The sequence below is a fragment of the Zophobas morio genome, unplaced genomic scaffold (assembly GCF_036711695.1).
Source record: "Zophobas morio isolate AGI-343-1 ecotype UQ-CSIRO unplaced genomic scaffold, CSIRO_AGI_Zmor_V1 ptg000011l, whole genome shotgun sequence".
Taxonomy (NCBI): domain Eukaryota; kingdom Metazoa; phylum Arthropoda; class Insecta; order Coleoptera; family Tenebrionidae; genus Zophobas; species Zophobas morio.
In genome coordinates, this window is record NW_026972116.1 from 392,742 (window position 1) to 412,030 (window position 19,289).

Genomic DNA, 19,289 nt, shown 5'->3' on the forward strand with positions numbered 1-19,289 from the left:
ACTAAGAATAAAATTATTATATTCTCAAATTTTCGGGAAAATGAAATGGGTCGTTTTGAATATTGATTTGTAATAATCAATAAAATAACGAAACAATTTACTCACGTATACGTATCAGAGGCAACTGAAAATCGTGTATGTATAAACATTCTTAATTTAAGATAACAGGCGTAACAGCATACGTGAGAGTCAAACAGAGAAACTGTAAACAAAACGACCATCGGTTTTATTGCTTCGACTTCCGCTTATTATATAAAACATTGGGTTTTATTTTAATTCTTGACGGTGAAATTCACAATTGGTTGATTATAAACATGTCTATTTCACATTCGCGGAACCAAGTGAACGCATAAAACAAATGCAGGTCTGTAATGTTAAAGTCGATGTAAATAAGCGTGCTACCCTTATGTTTCAACCGAGTTCTTCCTTTAACAAATTTTGTGTCTACCAAATTGGGTTGGTTGGGGTGTAATACTAATAATAAGTGTTGCCTTTAATTTAATCAATAAAATAAATTGACTTCATTAATTTTTTTGAACCACCTCTTAAGAAAATCTAAAAAATATGAATGGAATGATAAATCACAAGTACAAACTCATCATATTTTTTGCATTTTAGATAGGATTTATTCAGCAAAATTTAAGGGTGACGTCATAAATTTTTTTAGGAGGGATGAACAAATACCTTTTGAACAAAAGTTTACCATGCTTATAATAACTTTAAAATATTCCCAAGATTTCAAAGCATTCGGTTTTGGAATTCCTGATTAAATCGATAAAATAAATTCACGCCTTCATTAATTTTTTTGAGTCACCCTGCATATGCAAATCCATAAATATGAATGGAATGATAAATCACAAGTACAGACTCATCATATTTTGTACATTTTAGATACGATTTATTCGGCAAACTTTTGAGCTGACGTCATCAGTTTTTTGTAGAAGATAACCAAATATATTTTGACTAAAAATTTATTATGCTCTTTATAACCTTAAAACATCTGCAAGATTTCAAAGCATTCGGTTTTGTAGTTCCTGATTAAATCAATAAAATAAATTTACGCATTCATTAATTTTTTTGAGTCAGCCTGTATATGCAAATCGAAAAAATTTGAATGGAATGATAAATCACAAGAAGAGACTCACCATATTTTGTACATTTTAGATAGGATTTATTCAGTAAAATTTTGTGGTGACGTCATAAATTTTTTAGGGGGGACGACCAAATACGTTTTGATCAAAAATTTACCATGTTTATGATAATTTTAAAATATCTTCAAGATTTCGAAGCATTCGGTTTTGTAGTTCCTGAGTAAATCAGTAAAATAAATTTACGCTTTCATTTATTTTCTTGAATCACCCTGTATATGCAAATCCAAAAAATATGAATGGAGTGATAGATCACAAGTACAGACTGATCATATTTTGTACATTTTAGATATGATTTATTCGGCAAACTTTCGAGCTGACGTCATCAAGTTTTTGGAGGGGATAAGCAAATATATTTTGACTAAACATTTATTATGCTCTTTATAACCTTAAAACATGTGCAAGATGTCAGAGCATTCCGTTTTGTAGTTCCTGATTAAATCAATAAAATATATTTACGCATTCATTAATTTTTTTGAGTCACTCTGTATATGCAAATCCAAAAAATATGAATGGAGTGATAAATGACAAGTACAGGATCATCATATTTTGTACATTTTAGATATGATTTATTCGGCAAACTTTCGAGCTGACGTCATCAAGTTTTTGGAGGGGATAAGCAAATATATTTTGACTAAACATTTATTATGCTCCTTATGACCTTAAAACATCTGCAAGATTTCAGAGCATTCGGTTTTATAGTTCCTGATTAAATCAATAAAATATATTTACGCTTTCATTAATTTTTTTGAGTCACCTGTATATGCAAATCCAAAAAATATGAATGGAGTGATAGATCACAAGTACAGACTCATCATATTTTGTACATTTTAGATATGATTTATTCCACAAACTTTTGAGCTGACGTCATCAAGTTTTTGGAGGGGATAAGCAAATATTTTTTGACTAAAGATTTATGATGCTCTTTATAGCCTTAAAACATCTGCAACATTTCAAAGCATTCTGGTTAGCAGATTAAAAATTAAATTTCAAAATGTTGTTTTATAATTTTGATTTTTTTTCCAAAAATCTGGACGTTTCGGGTGAAAAGTCGATTCAGAGTTGTAAACTACATGTGTAGGACTATGTTATTTTATACAATTGAAAACCCATTTACTATGTACAATTTTGAAGTGACGTCATCGCATTAGTGGTGGGGATGATTAGACAAATTTTTGTTAGCGTTTTACCATCTACATGATATTCTTAATATAAGTACAAAATTTCACAACAATCGGTCCAGTACTTTCGGAGATTATCTGTCTAATAAAAATCCGGGACGGCAGACAGACGGACAGACAGACGGAAATGGGAGACCTATTTCTTCGTCTTCTAGGGGTCATGAAAGATCGAGAAAACGTAAAAGTAGAGAGTCGGCCGACGGACTCGATTACAATACTTCCTTTGCTTACGCTCGGGAAGTAAAAATAAAGCATTTCATAAATTGTTTTTATTTAGGCATTTACAATACATGTTGAAAATGATTTCCTTCGTTAGCAATACACATATTTACTCTTCTTTTCATATTATCAAATACTCGTTGAAGAGTGTAAGGAGTTGTATTTTCAATTTCATGGGTTATTGCTTGTTGCAGCTCATTAATGGTATGCAACCTATTTTTGAAAACATTGTTCTTCAAATGACCAAACAAAAAAAAATCCGGCGCGGTGAGATCTGGCGATCTTGGGGGCCATAGTCCTTGACTTATAATTCGATCGTCATAAATTTCCTGCAAGAAACGAAGTGTGCTTCCTGCTGTATGTGCCGTCGCTCCGTCTTGCTGAAAGTAACCATACTGGAATTCGTCATCATGCAGTTGTTCGAAAAAGGGTTGTAGAATATTAGTGCGATATCTTCCAGCATTCACCGTATTGTGAAAAAAAATCGGTCCTATAATTCTTCTTCTTGAAATGGCTACCCAAACTCCAACTTTTATTGGATGCAAACTAGTTTCTACAAAAGAATGAGGATTCTCAGTTGCCCACGTTCTATAATTTTGACTATTCACGTATCCACTCAAATGAAACCATGCCTCATCAGTGAAAAATGTTAAGTATAATAAGGCATCATCATTTAAATTATTATTAAATCATTGGCAATAATTTATTCTTCGCTCAAAATCCGGTGGAAGTAATTCATGGACGACTGAAACTTTATACGGGTGCATGTGCACAACTTTATGTAGTGCTTTATGGCAACTTCCAACTGAAAGACCTGCAACAATTTAACTTTTAAAAAATAAAAAATCTGACAACCAATCTTTACCTGTCTGTGCTGATAATAATTTTTGTATAGATTTATTTGGACTTTGTTCTAACCGATGCTGGATGTCTTCCGTAACTTCTTCAGTCAAAACAGTTTTTCTGACAGTTGTCTTTCCTTTGCAAATACAATTTTTAGTCTCAAAACGATGAACAAGGATCGACCCCCTTATGATTTGCAAATGTTTGATACCCAACGTTGGCAGGCTTCCGCAAATTGGTCAAACAAGACTGCAGTGAATAAGACCAGGTTCCGTCTGGGTTTCGGGTTCCACTTCGAAAGTGAGCCATCAGGATGAAAGCATCCTGTTCGGGTGTGAAAACCATTGTTAAACAACAAGTTTTCCTGAAAATGCCAAAGTAAACGTACCTACTTAATTTTATACATATAGACATTTGGTGTGAAACTTCACACAACGCACCATTCGCCTTCGCACAAACCGTTTCCACAGAACTCTTCTGCAGTACCCCCTGAACACGTTTCTAACCTTCAGATGTGTAAATGACACCTTGTGTCAGAAAAACATTCAGTGTTCGCACACTATAGTTGCGGCCGATATAGGCCACCAAATACATACTACACACGCAATTTAACTGGCACCAATTCCAACAACTAAATGATCACGGAGCAAGAAGTTCCACGTTAAAGAATATGTTTGTGATGGGGTATATGGCGCGAGGGGATAGTCTGTGGGCGCGAAGAACCCGTGTGTCTATTAAAAATCAGACATTACCCTTCCGCGCATTGGTGACTGTAAAAAGTTAGGTTATATTAGCAACGGCTGATATTAAAGAGTGCAGGAATGCAAAATTTAACAATTTTTTGTGGCACAACATTTGAAGGTGAGGAACGTGATCAGGGGGTGCTCTAGAAGAGTTTTGTGCAAACAGTTTGTGTGAATACGAACAGTGCCTGCGTTTTGTAAAATTTTACCAAATTTGATTACGTACCACACAGTTGTTAATTTCAAGTAGTTAGTTCTGAAAAGAACTGATTTGTATGTAAGTAAACAATTAGAAAACACTAAAAACAGAACGAGAATGGGAATTATTACTACAAGGACGCTATTGATCGTAAATGACACTAATGGCAGATAAACAATAACAATTTAGTAAATAGTTATTTATGAAACAAGTGTTGAAAACGGTCCATTGCATTATGAACGGGAATACGGCGCGAGACGCAGTCGAGCGCTGTATGTAAGTGAGTAATGCAATGGAGTTTTCACACGAGTATCATACAATATTTTTTGCGCTGCCTCTTTGAAAAAATAACAGTTTTCAATCGCTAAAAGAATAAATATTACTGAACCGAAATTATGTTGGTATTGAATTTATCACCAAATACGTCAAATACCAATCTGTCAATTTGTCCGGGCTAGATTTCGAATTTCAAAGTTGAAATGGAAAATCGTGCACGTATTCAGAGAACTGCAGATAAAGCAACTGCAAATTTGTTGCCTGCAAAATCCGCAGGTCCATATGAAGCCGAATATCAACAATTCATCAAGTGGTGCGAAGAAAATAAAATACGCGAATTTTCTGGAACGACGCTCTTGGTTTATTTCCAAATTAAGTCGGAAATTATGAAAGCATCCACACTGTGGACAACATATTCAGTCCTGAAAAGTACTCTTGGCATCAAACATAACATTAATCATTCGAAATTTTATAAATTAACAGCGTTTTTAAAGCGGCAGAATGACACAAGCCCAAGAAGTCTGAAATACTTACCAGTGGAAACATTTTTATATACGGCTCCAGATCAGAGAAAATCTTGTGATTATGATTCAGCGTGAGGTTGCGAATAACGTCAAGTTTAAACGGTTTTTTTAATTAACAAGAACTACTAACAAACAGTAATAACATAATAGTTGTCAACAACATAAACCAAACCACCGATTAGTGTCAACTGTCAAATTACTACAAATCTAAATTTTGATCAACAAATTCCCCTATTTAAGATTACAACGTAAATTGCACTTTTTTTAAATTTCGAGCCACTTTTTGTTATAATAACTTTAGATACATGATTATCAATTAGTAGTAATTACTTTGTGATAATCAATTTATTTTTTCAAAGCTTAAATTCCTCGTTTGTATTTTGCAACACTAGATCCTTTTTCATTGCCATTGCGACACGCCACGTGTCAACGTAAAATGTCAATTACAACTATGGCAGCGCAAAAAATAATTTATCATTAATCAATAATGCCAATCGATTTATTAGTTACAAATAATTAACTGATCACGTGGTTCTCGATCATTAATGAACTCTCTGTATATGTATGTGTTCTAATAAAGCGCCATCTTGTAGGATATTGTGAAAAATTTTGAATAAAAACATAATAATAGTCTCTTCTTATAGAGAGTGGTACTAAGTTTAATTGCCGCAAAAGTATATCATGAGGATAATGTAGTGTTGGATATGTACCATATTTTTTAAAATAAAGATATTTAGTAAACTTTCGTTGCACTCGTTCTAAAGATGTTATGTGGACAATATAATAAGGACTCCAGACAACTGAGTTGTACTCTAAGATGGATCTTACATATGAGTTTGTTGGTCAGGTGCTCAATAACTCTCAATCCCCAACAATTAGCAATTTATTCACAAACGTTGTTTATATAAGAGGAAATGCAAAACGGTGTTGACATCAGAGCCAAACTAAAAGGTACTAATTCTCACTAGCCCTCTGGTGTGGGGAAACGCCGCGGTACAGGCCTACATAGATGGCGCCACATCACTCCTTCCCCAGTGAGAGGGTTGCGAACACTCGAGAGATTAGAAAGTTTTACAATTATTTGTGTACAATGAGTTACAAGCAGTAGGCGGAAATTTATCTTACGGATGCAATTCCCCAGTTGAAGCAAGGTGTGTTTTACGGCGAGTAGCGGAGACGCTTTGATCTGGTCCACAAGGTCGTAGCCAGTGCGTCGCTAGGAGTGTTTACAGCTTATTAAAAAACTACTTCTATATTACTATATTACTTCAAAAAACAATGCTCGATGCCCTTTTTAATTTTTCAAACACAGGACCACAGATTTGTGATCTTGAAATGTTATATAATGTTGATATAGTCCAAAAGAAAAATATATTTGTAATGATAATAACATATCTAAGTTTTGTGATATACATTTCGATTCTTTGAACTTTATTGTTAACATCACCTGCAGACGCCACCTAACAACATTTAACTAGAAGACGTATTTATTTATATTTACTTAGTTGAAATTGTATTATTTTCTTTTTAATTCTTTTTTTATAGATATTTATTCTTTTTTAATATTCCTATTGTTTGGTAATATACAGCGTGTTATTGAAAGGTACGTACAAAATAAAATTGGCAATTGACCAGTAAAGTGAATGACGCGCGAAATTTGAACTCAGTTCATAACACGAGACCCGTATTTCAGTTCCCCGTGTAATCCTTATGGGTGAAATGGAGGCGTCATTTTAACGCTTAAATTCTACCATTAAAGTAATTTTCTTATATATCCCACTACTTGTACCATGAAGACTGATATTTTTACTGTTGATCTTGATACCAAACATGAACGGAACTGGTGGTATTTAATAAATATTTAAATTCAACTTTTACCATTACATTTGCCTCGAACGTATGTCGTACAGTGGTTCATACTGGCATTCACTTCCCCCTCCACATATGTGGCTTTGATTTTCAGATGCGACAGATACGGCTGTGGATTTGAAATAATACATAAAGGAGATCTCATATTTGCAAATGTTTTCAATCAATTGCCAAATTTTGATTTAAGAATCATCAATTCATCATCAATCCGAAGCTTTTTTCTTTTCACATATTTTTGCTAGAAAAGGAAAAACTTAGCATTCCTGATTAAACCTTTCATGTACAAGTAAAAATCACTTTCGTTTTAGTACGAATTGGGTCTGAAACACCCATTTAAAAAAAATCACAATAGGGTACTTGCACTCAACTGCCAATTTTAATAAAAATTGGTGCAAGTATTCCCTATGTAATATAGAACCTAAAGTCCTCAACAAAAGTTGAAAAAAAAATTGTAAAAAATATCCAGAGTCTTAATTCTTGAGTTTTATTTTAAAGGCGGAACGTGGTCTCTGACGTCATAAGCCATAGTCCAATCATATCAGTGCTGAACATGGCAGCATTGAAGAACTTGTTCTTCAATGACGCGTACATAACTTGAGGTTATGTACGCGTCATACATAACCTCTTATAATTTTATAACCTATTTTACGATGTCGGCTCTGCCAAAAAAGAGCGTAGGACAAAATAACGCGCGACTAAAAAAACCGCGACAAAAGAGCGCCGAGACAAAAAAGTCCAGTAATTAAATAATATGGGAAAAAATAGCCCCGAGACAAAACAGCACGCGATTAAATAGCGCTGGGACATTTTATTGTGCCATGAAATAGCGCAGCATTTTTCGCTCTGTAGTAGGTTTGTGCCAGTCCAAAGTTTTTCTTATTTTGTCAAATTTTCAAACGCCTGTCATGGAATTTGCGAAATCGCAAAAAGGTGGAAGAATATTGTTTTATGGTGGTTACCGCTACCGCAGAGACAAAGAGAACATCCATTCCGTTTCTTGGAGGTGTTCTCAAAAGGGATGCAAAGGGAGATTGCTAGTGTCAGAAAATTCAAGTGAACCGACTCCAACAACGGCTCATTGTCACGGCTCAGATCCGGCGAAGAGAGAAGTCGGAAGGGTGAAGCAATCTATGAGGGAATTGGCAGAAACTTCCAAAACCAAGGCAGATAATTCAAACCTCCATTGGAGGTACTTCCGAAGAAGCCGCAGTCCTCTTACCGACATACGACTCGAGAAGCTCTGGTAATTTTACCTGCCGAGAGGAAGTCGTAATTGAAGAACACCACAGGATTTCGGAAAGAGGTGAAAATTTTCTATTCTTAGACACAGACTTGGGAGATAACCAAAGAATTCTTGTTTTTGGCACCAGAACGAATTTGGACACATTAAAGGAGTTTCGCCACTAGGCGATCGACGGTACATTCAAGACCTCGCCTCCATTATTTCAATAATTATTTACCGTGCACATAATAATAGGCGGAAAATCGATTCCTGTGATATTCGGTCTATTGCCCAACAAGCAAGAACAAACTTACATGAAATTTTTTGAAAGCATACTGGAAGTGGAACCAAACTTGGGCCCAGAAACAGTTTTGGTGGACTTCGAAATAACATCTTTGAATATTGTCAGAATCTGTTTCGGGTTTCGGGCAAGCATTCTTAGCCAAAGTTTATGGCGAAAAATTCAGCAAACCCATCTAACGGAACAACAGCGAAGTAAGAATAGGATGTAAGATGTTGCTTGCTCTCGCATTTGTACCTGTAAGGGACGTGTAGTTTGCGTTGGAGATTATCGATGAAAATTTTCCTCATGAACTGCTACCTTTAGTAGAATATTGGGAGAAAACTTACATCGGAAAACGAATGCATAATTTGAGGCCTAGGTACGATATCAACATCTGGAATATGTTTGATCGAATGTTAACGGACCTACCAAGGACGAACAACTAGTTAGAAGCTTGGCACGACTCTTTCAAGCACTCTTTGGATTGCCAACACCCTCAAATCCATAAGCTTATTAGACAGGGAACAAAGTGCTACAGAAATGCATATGGCGAGGTACAGATCGGGAATAAGAGATCGAGAATCGGCCAACTGTAAATATGTTCAGCTGAGAAAGCTGTTGAAAGTATTGGTTTCGGAGTACTCATTTGAAAATGTTGAAAACTATTTGAAATCTGTGGCGTTAAACTTATCGCTTTAATCGTTTATTGTTTGTTTAATTTTTGAATAGTATGTTTCTAGTTCTGAATTAAAGTTGAGTTGATTTTGTGTGGTTTATTCATAACCGATCTATTATGAGGCCATAGTATTACCGTTTTGAGACGTCTTATTGGGCTAGTAAAGGTAATTTTTAACATTTATGTCAATATTCATATTAATATTCACATCAGGACATTATTCTCGCTTGTCTACCCTTTTTTGACGTGTTTTATATGCCTAATAGTAATAAGACAATACATAATACAATAATAGGTAACTATTAATTGTCGCAGATTATTTTGTCGCGTGATAATTTGTCCTAGCGCCCGGGCCCTTTAGACTCTAAATGATATTGTCCTACGCCATTTTTTACAGCGCTTTTTTGTCTCGGCGCTGTTTTGTCGCAGTTTTTTAATCGCGCGCTATTTGTCCAACGCTGTTTTTTGGCACAGCCGCACTTGACAGTACAGCCGACCATAAAAAGTCCCTATATTAATATGGAAACATCCTCGACTTGGCAACAATGTATGGCTTATGACGTCACGCCCAAAAGTGCGCGTGATTTAAATATTAATTTTTAATAATTTATTGCTACACTATGAATAATCCCATGTACTTTTTACAACAATACCCTTGTTTTATGAGTTCTGCTGAATCATTTTCTGGTTTTACTCAAAAACGTGCAAGATGCCTATTTAAAGAACAATTTATTTCAAAACAAAAAAAATATTCTACAATAAAAAATTGCACTTCCTAATGAAAAATCTGATTCACTTTTGGTGAAAAACTGACCCACAAACTGTCGTCTTGATGGTCCATTTAAATAGTCCTCAGACACTAATAGTTCTTCGACACTGTGAAGTAGATTTTCTTGAGATTTTTCTGGTTTAGAGCCCAATAGCCAAAGCAGTGCTTCGCTGTGGTGCTTCGCTCCCATCAGTTTGTCGTAAGCTTGCATGAAGTTGTACCTCAACATTAGCTGTTTTTAGGTTGACTTGAGGATTAAAAGAATTTTCAGAGATCACAGCTCTGACCTCAGCTGATTCACTTTTCTTCAGATGTACGTCCCAAGAACGCAAATTATTGGTCCAAAATACATACATTATAACGTCCGTGTAGGGCAGGTGTAGCCATATGGTGACATACAAATGCACCTCTTAGGGTTTCACATGTTGCCTCTCTTAAGGAATATCTATGCATAATAAAACAAAATACCTCATAATTGTACTTGATACAGAACTTTTATCAATATACATTAACTTACCATAACCTTATACCTGGTTATTTCGCATTCTAGCTCGAATAAACTCTTCAAGCACATTTAATTTAATTCAGTATACCAATTGACTTTCACTACGTTATTTGACTGCAAAGAATTTTCTCCGTTCACAATGAATTTCCGATCGTCAACAAAAAAAAAATTGGTAATTGCCCCTATTGTTAACACATGTCTTTCTGTCATTATTAATAACAAATACAAAAAAACCAGTCCACAGACATATACAACCTAATGTGAACTAATATCACAGAACTATATAATATCACCCAAAAATTGATTATGATTGTTTGTTGTGATCAAAGTACGAAATCAACTGTCATATTTTGGGGATTTTCACGATCTAGACGTCACTAGTACCGCAAAATATTCGCGTTCTTTTTCTTTCCCAAGGGTTTTTGGATTTCCCGTTTCACTCATGCGCAAGACGTTAGAAACGATGTACGTTACTTCGATGGATAGAGTTGTTTTTAATTTGCATTATTTCTTTAACAGAAGCTTTTTATATAGTTAAACCTTTAGTAGCAGGAAGATAATTGTACAGCCTTTATCGCTTGTAGCATGAACTAGTTAAGATTTCTACCTATGCGGCGTATTTTGTCTGTAAAATCAAGCTCCCATAAGAAACCCATAGTAGAATTTTTGAATTATGAACTGCCGTGCATTCTAAATTCTAACCTTACTTTACTGGTCAATTGGTCTCGAAGTGGTGCTAAAAGTGAAAAACAGTTCACGTAAATGTGTTCACCTTTTAGAGATAAAAATTATTAAAATTTATGTCCAAATTCGTTGTACGCCTCTGATAAAAAGATCATCTTTCGTTTCTATAACAACATTTAGTCTTGATAAAAGTTTTACTGCTACAGTTGCTAGGATTTACTAAAATACATTAATTTTACACATTTATCCTTCAGTAGCGTCCAAAAAGGTTGGATAAGGTTTGATTTTCCCCTTATAATTTTGATAACACAAAACAAGTTTTTCAGACTTCTTAGACTTCGCAAATAACTGTCAATTTTGTTGTACGTACCTTTCAATAACACCCTGTATATTACTTTTGTTTTTTAGAGATTTCCTGAAACTGGGTTTGTAACCTGTTTGGAAATAAAGCATGTATTTGTTTGTTCGTTCGTTCGTTCGTTCGTTCGTTCGTTCGTTCGTTCGTTCGTTCGTTCGTTCGTTCGTTCGTTCGTTCGTTCGTTCGTTCGTTCGTTCGTTCGTTCGTTCGTTCGTTCGTTCGTTCGTTCGTTCGTTCGTTCGTTCGTTCGTTCGTTCGTTCGTTCGTTCGTTCGTTCGTTCGTTCGTTCGTTCGTTCGTTCGTTCGTTCGTTCGTTCGTTCGTTCGTTCGTTCGTTCGTTCGTTCGTTCGTTCGTTCGTTCGTTCGTTCGTTCGTTCGTTCGTTCGTTCGTTCGTTCGTTCGTTCGTTCGTTCGTTCGTTCGTTCGTTCGTTCGTTCGTTCGTTCGTTCGTTCGTTCGTTCGTTCGTTCGTTCGTTCGTTCGTTCGTTCGTTCGTTCGTTCGTTCGTTCGTTCGTTCGTTCGTTCGTTCGTTCGTTCGTTCGTTCGTTCGTTCGTTCGTTCGTTCGTTCGTTCGTTCGTTCGTTCGTTCGTTCGTTCGTTCGTTCGTTCGTTCGTTCGTTCGTTCGTTCGTTCGTTCGTTCGTTCGTTCGTTCGTTCGTTCGTTCGTTCGTTCGTTCGTTCGTTCGTTCGTTCGTTCGTTCGTTCGTTCGTTCGTTCGTTCGTTCGTTCGTTCGTTCGTTCGTTCGTTCGTTCGTTCGTTCGTTCGTTCGTTCGTTCGTTCGTTCGTTCGTTCGTTCGTTCGTTCGTTCGTTCGTTCGTTCGTTCGTTCGTTCGTTCGTTCGTTCGTTCGTTCGTTCGTTCGTTCGTTCGTTCGTTCGTTCGTTCGTTCGTTCGTTCGTTCGTTCGTTCGTTCGTTCGTTCGTTCGTTCGTTCGTTCGTTCGTTCGTTCGTTCGTTCGTTCGTTCGTTCGTTCGTTCGTTCGTTCGTTCGTTCGTTTGTTTGTATTTTCCCACCGTTTGGAAAGTAGCACGCAAGAGTCCATTTTCTTCATCCACAAAGTACGTGGAGATGAACCCTGAGCAATAGACTTTTCAAGGGTTTTCCTCTCTCAGATGACAACCTTTTACATTGGAGCAAGTCATTTTTAAGTAAATTAGGCGAATGTCTAGTAATAACGTCAGACTGACAGTGCACTGCACTGAATTAAATTTTTGGACTTAAATAGGCTTTGGAAAAAATGATCCACCAATAAAAATGTATTGCTTCGATTTCTACTACCCTTAGTTCTATATTATTTAGGTACGCTGCTCTCAAGTGGACACGTACCCTTACAATTAAACTGCAACTAGGTACTTTTTGGAATTCTTAACTGGGCTGCTTTTATTTGTATTTTGACGTGATAACGTCTTATAAATCGATGGAGCCGGCTGCACGCTCGAAAAAGCATGACTCATGCGACGTTACCTCATTTCTATGGTTACATCGCTCTGTCACGTTCCATGTAAGGCTTGAAGTGCAAGCGAGAACGCGGAACGAGCGACAAAGAGGCACAATCGGCCTTCGCGTTCGGCAGCGTTCGCCATCCGTCTCTCTCCTACTTGAGTGAGCGATGCGTCTGCGTGGACAGCTGCTATATTATAGTACATTTACATGTTTTGGTCGAGTATCAAGTGCAGTGAAAAGTGAATGTAGTGTCAATTTTGACGTGACAACGATAATATTTTAAGAATTTTATTTAAATTGTTTCGAACGACGATTTATTTTGCAGAACTGCTTACAAACGCACCATGGAAAAAAAGCCTGACAAACCAGAGGATGTTACGAATAAGCCTTTACCTTCAATGAGTGAACCCATGGAGGTTCAAGATGCTGTAGCATTTACTTTAGCAACGCCATTCGCGCAGCCAATAATCGCTGCTTCAAAATCAAAAGCCCAAAACCATTCCATCAGTATTTTCTTAAGACGTTGTCACGTTCAACTATCGTCAGTAAACCGACTTTACAGACAACCGAGTTTTTTTGTAGTAGGAAATTGGCGTCATAGCTCAAAAGAATCTTTAAATTTTATCAATAATTTATTGACAAATGGTTGACATCAGCCACAGTAAGACAGTTAAACAAGGGAATATTTTCAAATAATGATATTATAGTAATTTACACAACTAGTTCGGGATTCACAAATTTATCAAAAACGCGAAAGTACTGAAAATCAACACCGCATTTTCAAATATTTCATTATCCTTCGACAAATCAGCTAAACAAATTCAGTTATATAATGAAGTTTAAAGCCAATTAAATGCTCGTATTAATAGTGGTGAAGTAAATTTAAGAATTTGGTACCTTCCTAAAATAGTAAAGTCAGAATCGTCTTCGCCTTCGTTAAACTAGCAGTCACACCCACTTATAGGACTGCAATACGCTGTTTATATCAAAATGTTCGAGGTTTGCGATCAAAACATTTTTACAACTGTCTATGTTGGTATGTTGATTATGATTTATTTGCTTTGTCGGAGACTTGGCTTTCTGATGACATTTGCAACAATGAATGAATTATTTCCGAGTGATATTGTGGTGTACCGTAAGGACAGAAATTTCAAAAACTTACAAGTTTCCAAAGGTGGTGGTGTATTGCTAGCCATTCGGGATAAGTATAAACCGACTGTTACGGATCTTACTTCAATTACCAGCATCATACCAACGGTTGACATTGTAGGTGCGAAAGTTACCGACACTCATGAATCTTTAATTGTTTTATGTGTTTACATTCCTCCACGTATTAATTTTCAGAATTTTGAATTACTTTTTGAACTTATAAGTACATTGATACGATTTTGGTTGATTTTGTTTATTTACATGAGTTTGTGAGGTTAGTTGACAGCTCTCATTGATTGGGGGATCGATATTTTCCCCTTCCTCAATCAATTTGGGTATTTCAGACCGCGCATGCCACAGAAAGGAAAAAAAAACCAGGAGGGACTCCATTCTGATTTTTCGAGTCGTTGGGAACGGGTGCAAGTGTTTTCAGGGTATCCAGTGCGAAGGCGCCATTTTTGGAGGTAGAGCCCTTATTTTAGCCAGTTGTGGCATTACTCTTCTCCAAATTGCGTTAGAGACGATTTGAGGCCACCGCATTTGGGAACGAGGACGTGTGTCCTGTGTTTTTGAGACCCCCGAAAATCTACTTTAAGGCCGCACACCATCAGAGGCCTTTTTTTCTTTCTTCGCTTTATTTTTACCATTGGGTTTTTTTTTCCCTCCTCGTTTCTACGTGCTGCCATCTTTTTGCGCTCTTGGCGTGGAAAGGTTTTTCTGTGTGAAGTTTGGACGAAGGTCAACTAGCCGCCCCGCCCCACCCCATTTTCTAAGTGAGGACGCCGTGTTGGACTCCGGAAAGAAGGAGAGGCGTTAGTTATAGGGTATTAGGTATTATTTTATTTTCTTGTATTTTTTTTTTTTATTATTTTCTCGGTTAAGTATATTCGCGTTCGGCATTTTCGCCACCGCCAGGAACGGCACTGTTGCGGTACGGACGCGAAGTACTATAAGGTTAGGATAGTAATTTATTTAAGTTTTTTTTATACTTAGATCGATAGTTTGTACTCAGTCACACAGTCACTCACCTCCCCCCCGTTCTAAATAAATTTAATTAATTGTAGGCTCCAATTTTCTTTTATTTTTTTTTTTTTTGTACCATCACCCACGGCCTTCCCGGTTGAGCCGAGTCGCGGTCGAGAGCCACGTAACAACATTAAATACATTTTCTAATAGTAACATCATGTTACTGGGAGATTTTAACGTTTCTGAATTTACGTTAAGCATAGTCAATCAGTTCAATCTCTACATTAAATAATTTTAAAGAATTTCATAATCTTTCTTAAAATAATAATATAAGAAATATGCAACAACATACATTGGACTTAGTTTTTTCTAATATTGGTTGTCTAGTTGAGCTTTCCGAACTAATCCTTGTTGACGAAGAGGCTCATCATCCTACTCTTTCCATATGTGTAAATTTCAATATCAAATCGCACAAGTTTTTTCCTATGAACAATCACAGCGAACAATTTAACTTTAGAAAGGCCAACTTTCCTTTGTTATACGAGATGCTATTATCAACTAATTGGGACTTTCTACATCAAAATATTTGTGTCAATGAAGCATGTTCCCTCTTTTATAATAAACTACAATTAATTTTTAATAAAACAGTTCCTAAGTACCCTAAACAAGGTTGTAATAATCAGTATCCTGCGTGGTTTGATAAAGAAATACTTAACTCCATTCGAAGTACATTTAATATGCTGAAATTGTATAGAGGACATAACTCTGAAAAATATCACAATTTGTTTAAAGTATACTATTCTCGCTGTAAGAACTTAATTAAAGCCTCCTATGTAAAATACCTACATCATATTAAAAACGATCAAAAAATCCCAAGAGTTTCCGGTCATTTGTACATAACAAAGCAGGTCACAGCAGAATTCCTGGTGTGATGCATTACAAGAATGTTGAGTTTTTTTCTCCTGATGAAATAGTGTACGCGTTCAGTGATTACTTCAGTCAAGTTTATATTCAGTCAAAACCGTGTAATTTGTCAACCACTGACAATGAAGTTGTTGCGCAACTGTTCGTAAATGTAACCTCCATGTCTGAAGATGACGTATTGGTGACGTTAAAAAAGTCAAAAGATTATTTTACGACCGGGCCTGATGGTATTCCCAGCCTTTTAGTAAAAGATTGCGCATTAATCTTTGCCCAGCCTCTACAAAAACACTTTAATTTAATATTGAAACAAAGTAAAATCCCAGACATTTGGAAAAAACCATGTGTTTGTCTCATCTTCAAGTCAGGGGATACAAGTGATGTAATGAACTATTGACCGATTAGTATTTTATGTAATTTTGCAAAAATCTTTGAATCGATCATGTACAAGCAGATTTACGCTTTAGTGAAAGGTTTTATATCGCAAGATCAACATGGCTTTATGCAAAAAAGATCTACAATAACAAATCTGGCAATATACTTCCGAAGCAATGGACAAAAAAAGCCAAGTGGATACAGTTTATACAGATTTTCGAAAAGCTTTCCATCAAATTGATCATTTTATTTTGTTAAACAAACTTCGAGGGTTCGGCTTTCCAGATTCATTACTCCGATTGTTTTTATCATATATCACTGAAAGGAGTCAAGTCGTAAGATATCGAAATTTTTGTTCCAAGGTGTTCACTCTTACATCTGGCGTGCCACAGGGTTCAAATTTGGGACCACTGTTATTTCTTCTATTTATCAATGATATTGTTCAAGATATTTCTTATGAGAAACTTCTATTTGCGGATGACCTCAAGTTATATAAGGAAATAAATTCTGTCGAAGATTGTAAAATTCTTCAATGTAATGTGAATGCTGTCATTAGTTGGTGTAAAGATAATCGTTTAACACTAAATAGAGACAAGTGCTATATTGTTTCATATTCAAAAAGACAAAATCCCTTAATCTTTAATTATCAAATATTAAATGTTCTGTTAAGCCGTAAGGATAGTTACAAAAACTTAGGAATAATTTTTGATTCCAGATTAACCTTTGTTGAACATATAACGACTAATATTTCACAAGCCTATTAAGATGTACGGTTTTGTTTATAGAACTTGTAATGATTTTTGTAACGTTCATACTTTATGCACACTATATTTTACATTGGTAAGATCACGCTTTTATATGGTATCCAATATATGATGTCCATATTAATAACTTAGAGTTGGTACAGCGCAAATTTTTCAAATTTTTATGTTTTTGTTTAGACAGATTCTATCCGGAAAGAGGATTTAGTCATTTAGATTTGTTGACTAGATTTAATTTTGTTTCGTTAAAAACAAGAAGAATTGTTACTGTCGTCAAGATTTTGTTCAATATGCTGAATAATAAAGTCGATGTGCCCCAGTTGCTTAATAAACTAAAGTACCAAGAATCAACTCCCGACAGCGTACTATATTTTATTGTTCAGCGAATAGAACCGATGTTTTACGCAAAACTCCAGTTAATTTAATGTGTGACTTACGCAATGGGATAGCGGTATTAATTAAGTGATTATTTAGTTTGATTAAATGTTTTAGTTATAACATCATGTAAGTAATGTTTCAGTTTTAATTACATCGTTCCCTGCAATTGGGTGTATATTAACCTGTTGGAAATAAAGTATTCATTCATTTATTTATTTATTTATTTATAGCCTGCCTCCCGCATGAACGCTTCTTTGCGGCATGACCGAGGGGAGTGCCGCATTTGCGTGAATGTGGGAAGCAGGCCCACGAACGTGTTGTGTACAATATTTTTTGCAACGAATAAACCTTTAAACTAAAGAGATTAACTGTTATTTGTAAACAACGGCATTGACAGCGCCGACAACACGTCACAATGTTGACACTGCCCGACTATTTTAAGGTTACCATGGCAACGGAAAGTTAAAATGTACGTGTGCGGGAAGTTCGACCTCCCGCAACCTGGTGAATGCGCGGAAGCCATCAAAAAAGGTCATGAGTGCAAAAACAATGTTTCCTAGCAGATCCGAATGTCTGGATGGAGTTCTAAGCACGTGTTTGTGCAAATATTCGTTCACTTTGAAGCGACACAAAATTCCAACATGGGGCGAACACCGAACATTGTATTTCGACAAGTAGCGAGCAATGCAACCACACTATTTGGGATTTTCCAGACAATTATTGCTCGATATTCGCCTAGTTCGACCCTGACACAGTACGGACTCAAGTCATAAAACTTGTCGCTTACCCATACTTCGTCCCCTTCTAACGTGAGTATTAACAACCATAATATTTTATGTTATATAAATGAATGTTAAACATTATTCAGCTACCGCTACTACAAAGCATACCTATTGTGACCTTAAACAAATGTAGCCACAAACACGTCCCCGAATGCAAAAAAATCAGTTGATACACATATGAAAAAATCTAATGTCACTTGCAGTGGCGGCTCGTGGTGATTTTTGATGGGTGGGCAAAGCATTATAGGTAGGTTATAACATGTATGAAAAAAAAATATATATATATATATATAATTAATCATTTTGTGAGAACGTGTTTTTGTTTTGGTGCTGCATGTCAATCAATATAATATAACAAATATTTTATGTATATTACATATATATATATTATTTTATAAATATTACTTACAATGTCGGTCAGCAAGAACCAACGAGAACGTCGAAGACTCTTGCTAGAAGAGGAAAGAGGAACAAAAAAAAGGTTCAGCACATAAATAGATTTGTTAGGTGTTTATAGAACTAAAAACTCAAATAATGATCCCAACATGTAAAGATTTTGAAATAACATGACGAGAAAACATTAAATTTTAAACCTTTGAGATAAGCTACACTTAGAAAAAGCAGCAATTTGGAAAATTATTGTAAAAGCAAAATTAAAAATGCCAAATGAAACAAAAAATAAATTCTCAAAATACTAACAAAGTTAACAATAACAAATAAAATAAAAATAATTCCAAAATAATCGTTCTGAAAACCACTAATTACCAAAGACTCCTCCAAAAAACTTTTTAAATTTATCATCGAATTTACTTTAAGAGAAATTTGCCATTCATCTTGTCCCCGAAATGTATGTTTTTGTGTAGCCAAGAAAATTATCATATCGAATAAACGCCGAATTTAAGAGAATTTTCTATAGTTTCACTTCGTTTTCCAAGTAAATTTCGTTTATTCAGATTGGTCATGTTTTTGTAAGGCAGTAGCAATATATTTTATATCGCTCTTCTTGTGGAATTCT

General features: G+C 35.6%; 1 protein-coding gene across 13 annotated transcripts in view; it reads right to left on the reverse strand.

Annotated features, from left to right (window-relative positions):
- LOC135126608 (protein artichoke) overlaps positions 1-19,289 on the reverse strand; it is a 491,663-nt gene that overhangs the window by 275,698 nt on the left and 196,676 nt on the right. The window lies entirely within an intron of this gene.